The 6,000-nt window shown below is 34.2% G+C and overlaps 1 long non-coding RNA gene across 1 annotated transcript; it reads left to right on the top strand.

The window, feature by feature from the left end:
* The first annotated feature begins 585 nt into the window (after positions 1-585).
* LOC125664438 (uncharacterized) lies at positions 586-1,783 on the top strand. Its single transcript, XR_007365894.2, has 3 exons — positions 586-708; positions 1,340-1,453; positions 1,647-1,783. It is a non-coding gene; the product is annotated as an uncharacterized LOC125664438 (long non-coding RNA).
* The last annotated feature ends 4,217 nt before the right edge of the window (positions 1,784-6,000 follow it).

Raw genomic sequence — 6,000 nt, forward strand, 5'->3', positions numbered from 1 at the left:
ATCCTATCAAATTTACATTTAAGACATGTTGACGGTTTTACTGTTTCTGGTATGTATTGACATGCCCTATATATTGCGTTTATGTTTATTGGATTAATTATGAATATCAATTAAGGTATTACAAAATTTTTATACCGATTGTAACGTTCAGAATATACATTTAACAACAAAAAAGATTACCTACACACCCAGTGTGAAAATTTACGGAGTTTGGGGTAAGAAATTTAATTTGAACAACGTTTTAGTAAAAACGAATGGCATTGGGCACTAAGGACCGTTTAGTTTAACCTATTCCCTGAACAATTACATTCATTTTTCCGCCAATACAAATTATTTCAAGTTTCAATAGCAATATTAAGACGTTTTAAAACGGTCACGGAATAACAGTCATCATCAATTATATAAAATATGACTTGATTTTCAGTCCTTTTGTGGATTACGTGTTTTGAATGATTTTCTGAAGTTTCCTTCGTCATAGTTTGTATGATTGTTTGTAATTATATGTAAATTTAATTTTGTCACATCTACAGATAAATGTGTTTTCCCTCTTGTTCTTAATAATTTCAGGAAATTCCACACAAAGCCTATTTAAATACAAGTAAGAGATTTGTAGGAACGTATAGCTAAAATACAACACGATGAAGTGAGCCTGTATGTTTCTGATTGTTGCTTTGGTGGCTTTGACAGTAATAGAGCAGAGTGATGCAAGTAAGTACGACTTAGAATTCTTTTACTTATTTTATGAAGATAAGCACAACTTCATATTATTTTATGTATAGTAAAATGTAGTTTCCTTTTAGCTCTTACGAGTTTATTGTTATTTCGACCACAGAATTTGTAAAATGCTGACTTTAAACGAGACTATTGAAACCCCTGTAACATCAACTTATTTGTCAGTAGCCTGCATCGAGTTATGAAACACCCTTTGCATTTTATTACCCATAATTCAACACTCCCTTCCTGGAATTTATTTTTGTAAATTTTGTAGCTGAAATGAAAATATTGAAAATCCGATACTACCACAATCTTAAGTAATGGAATTGAAGGTAGCATAACAATATACATGTGTATTAACCCAAACCACAGGAAAAAATTCAAGTACGTATTTAAATGAAATAGTGAAGGTAAATAATAGAGATCAATGCCATGTTTTTATAATGAATACAAATTTAAAAGAAGGGAAAAACGCAGACCCCTGAACACATAAAACACAGAAATATGCCCTCAAACAGAAAGCCGTCACTACCAGGAAGATTTTCTTGGGAATTCTTACTTAACCATTCGGGTCTGAATTAAACGATTTGATTTAACTGAGTATGTTTTCATTGATTTTGTTCAGGCTATGGACGGCGATATCCTACCCCCTGGCCTTTGAGATGCTGTGTATGTTTTAGGGCCCCCTGTCCCTGTCTTCCCCTTGACCACCCTATTTGTAGGTGGCAGGACTGATATTGTAAGTATACTTCATTAAGTGGCAACAGTGCTTTAATTAACATACCTTTTCATTTCCACATGTATGGTTGGCATTTCCTTTTCAACAGAATAAGAAAGATCCTATTGTAAATTTGATAAAATTAATTTTAACATTGTTTGAAAAGTCAACACTGTAATATTTCTAACATAATTATATTTCCTTTTATTAACAGGAGCACTAAGGGACACCGGAATGAAGACAATATAGGGGACGTTCTCTAAAATGAAATGATTAAAAACTCTACGATTTGTTTGTATTTCTTAAACCCACAAATGATTTTTACTAGACAATAAATTCCCTATGCTTATTTCTGTGCGTTATGTTCATATCAAAATATATTTGGGCGGCAGGGTGGCATATTTCAACATACTTGTGGAAAATAAATGAATTCATTTTGTATAGAACACTTGACTGCTGTGATCATCGTGTTCACCATTGGTTGATTATAAGGAACGTATTTTAAGTATTTTTAAATTATGGGTATTTTACGGGTATTGGAGAAATGTATACGCATATTGATTACATGCTATATACATTTCACCACACAATACTGCAGGCGAATCTAATCACTAGGACTATCATCGTCGGATACGCACGATTGATTATCATTGTTTTTTCTCCATCACACTTGGGTCCATTCATACCAATTCGCTCCTTCTCATGCAAGGTGAAGATAACGAACAGTGATCAATCTCATAACTCCTACAAGCAATACAAAATAGATAGTTGGGCAAACACGGACCCCTTGACACACCAGAGGTGGGATCAGGTGCCTAGGAGGAGTAAGCATTCCCTGTTGACCGGTCACACCCGCCGTGAGCCCCATATCCTGATCAGGTAAACGGAGTTATCCGCAGTCTAAATTAGTGTGCCAAGAACGGCTTAACAATCGGTATGAAACACGTCAGACAGCATTTGACCCAATGCGAGGTTGTATTGACGAACTAGATCGTTATAACGACCATAGAATTTGCGAAATGCTGACTTCAATCGAGACTGTTGAAATCCCTGTACCATCAACTTGTTTGTCAGTAGCTTACCTCGATTTAAAAACTGACTATACCCAGAACAAGCTCTTGCATATCGAATCAGTTGAGATATATAAACACCATATGCAGGTGATAATGGAATATTGCTACATAAATGTGGGAAGTTGACGATGGAGAAGCTGAAATAATCCCGTTTGTCATACAGTTGAGTTGTCAGTTTGCCGTTAATGTCTACTTTCAATAAAATATCTAAGTATGAAGCAGAAGTGGACGACTCTGTGGTGTCCTTTATTTCGAGCTCACAGGGATATATCAAATCGACATATGAATGAAAGCTATCATTGTTAATAGACAAAACGTCATCGATATATCTAAAAGTCGAATTGAAGGTCACAGCGAGAGATTTTTTCTTCTCACGTAGAAGTTTTTGAATAAATTCTGCTTCATGTGAATATAAAAACAGGTCAGATAACAAAGGAGCACAGTTCGTGCTCATGGGAATTCCAACAGACTGTTGGAAGACCTGATCACCAAAGACCACGAACATATTATCAATGAGGAACTCTAGCATATTTTTTATTTCAACTTCAGAGTACTTGTGCGTGGAATCAGAGTGGTGTTTAACAAAGTAAGTTTTTGAATGACTGATCACTAGATATGAATATTTCCGTTTTCCGTTTTTGTTGAAGCAACAACTGTCTATGATGTCAAAGAGTCTAGTCTTTAATTTATCGTGAGGAATGGTCGTGTATAGTGTTGAAAAGTCTTAGGTTTTAATGCTATTGATTTGGGAAAAATTCTGTGATTTCCACTTCTGGCATATGTAGTCGCACAGTAAGTTTGAAGATTCTCCTTCACAGCTGTTAACATTTTCGTGAGGAGCAAAGATAGGGGCTTGGTAGAGCACTTACTGGATCCAGCAATGTGTCTTTGTTTGTAAGGGTTTTTATGTAGTTTAGGAATCCAGTATAGGTACGGTAACTCATATTCATTTGACCCATTGACTGGAATATTAAATGTGTCTAAAACTGAAGCATGGTTTTGAAAAATTTCGTCTTTTGAAAGAGCAGTTGGAGTATAAGTATGATTACCAAAAGTGGAATTAATGCCAAGTTCGTTTAAAATACAGTTGTAATAATGAGCCTTACAAACAAAGACAATGTTGTTACTAGCTTTGTCAGCTGGAACCATGTTTTCATCCAAATAAAGAGTCTTTAGTGTCCGATCAAATTAATCTATATGGAAACGAGACTGTTAATTTTGTCTTCAAAGACAATGCGACTTTAAACTTGACATTACAGCAATATTGGCAATCTGTTGCGAATGGGCTCCTCAATCTGTTCCTTTTTAAATCATGGTCGATACAGGTGTAATGACAATAATAAAATGAAGCGCCTCTAAGAGATTTATTGGACACGTTTTTGGTCTTTCCCGAGCGACCAATAAAACTGCGTAATGAATTATTCATGAGACAAGTCGATTGGAATGAATGGACCCAAGGATGGCTAATATAGAGAGGAAGTTCCATATTAATTTATGCTGGTGTTGTGAAGAGGTTGTCCTTGCGTTCTGATCACACAAGTATAAAATTTATACTGACAAAAATTATATATTATTCTGGATCACAAGGAATAAGGCCAACATTTTGTGAGGTCGTGAAAATAATTTAGTACAATAGAAAAATACTTTGAAAATGTGAAACTTATACGTTACCAATTTTGATGCACCAGATGCGCACTTCGACAAATAATGCCTCTTCAGTGATGCTCAACCGAAATGTTTGAAATCCGAAATAACTATGAAGTTTTAGAGCTAAATATAGCCAAAAACAGCGTGCCAAAAAAGTGGAGCCAAATTCGTCCAAGGATAATAGCTATGCATGAGGGAGATAATCCTTAATTTTGAAATGAATTTCTAAATTCTATAACAGCAATTAAATATACATCCGTATTTTCAAGCTAGTAACGAAGTACTTAGCTACTGGTCTGTAGAGACCCTCGGGGACTAACAGTCCACCAGCAGAGGCCTCGACCCAGAGGTCATAATGTAAAACTTATTCGGTACCAATTTTAATGCACAGGATGCGCATTTCGACAAATAATGCATCTTCAGTGATGCTCAACCGAAATGTTTGAAATCCGAAATAACTATGAAGTTTTAGAGCTAAATATAGCGAAAAAACAGCGTGCCAAAAAGTGGAGCCAAAATGTGTTTCAATACAAAGTCAAAAATACTTAGTAAAATTACACGAGTAAATTGATAGACAAAAAACGATAGAAACAGAACTTATAATGGTAAGATAATCAAACTTACTACATATTTCAACCATAATAGAGAGAATGTATAAAATCATGGTACATTATTTCAGTGTGTGACTGTTCATCCATAAGCACATTGTGGAATGTATAAAAAGAGGAGACATTTCTCTGTGGAATTCAAAACCTTATTTTACTGTCTTTAGATAGGTCAATTCAACATTCATTTGTTAACTCTAGAATTTAGAATGTCGTAACCGTCAGTTGATATTTCAGAAGTCTCAATCAAATGCTTAAAGTCAATATTGAACACTTTACAGAGGCTGATTTAATAAAGACACGAGAACTTAGTTTTATTCAGAATGTTTATTGCAATGTGGGTCAACCTGGTGATTTCATGCAGCTTTTTATATCTTTATTTGATATATAAAGACCGATAACTCTCATTCGTATTTGGTTAGAAAATTAGAAGCTAAATAATTAGAAATGCATCACACGTTGATATTGCTGATGAATGCAATATCTTTAGTTTTTAAACCAGATATAAAAGATTTTGTAAGTGTTGTGAAAAATTTCGAAAAAGTTCTCTTAGAATATTTAACGTTTTCCATTGAAAGTGTAGGCTTGTAAAGTTTGATAACACAGCTGATGAAGATAGTAAATTAGTATATGTTTGCTAATTAGAGGAACTGAATTTAAAGTAGAAGGAAATTCTATAATGAATTATATACAACACAGTGTGTAAATCAATCTTTTAATAAAACCATTACAATAGAACCGAAATTGTTTTGACACAAAGAAAGGACTGGTGCCATAAAAATGAACCCAAAAGGTAAAAATTCCACATATTAAGTTTTTCCTTGAATCACATTCTGTGTAATTTTCTCTTCACAAAAATACAAGTTACATGCTCATCACGTTAATTAACTTTTATGAAAAATTTGTGACACATTTGTAAGAACATTAACAACGTCAACCTAAAGGAATTGTAACGTCAGTTGACGTCAAACATTATGCTGATTATATTGTCTGTGCACAGGGTCAGTTTCTGTTACACACGAATTAAAAACGTTATTCTTTGTTCTTATGTCTTGGAGGAACAGAAATCTTTTATAGATATGGTAAGTATTATTTCCATTCCAACGATCGGAAAACTTAAACTCGCACTGAAGATGCAGACTTAATTTTACCATTAAGATTAATTTCAGATTTATGTAATCATTGTACCGGAACACGTGAAGATAATGAACGGTGATCAATCCTATGCAAATAACGAACAGGG

This window comes from Ostrea edulis, chromosome 1, assembly GCF_947568905.1.
Source record: "Ostrea edulis chromosome 1, xbOstEdul1.1, whole genome shotgun sequence".
NCBI classification, from domain to species: domain Eukaryota; kingdom Metazoa; phylum Mollusca; class Bivalvia; order Ostreida; family Ostreidae; genus Ostrea; species Ostrea edulis.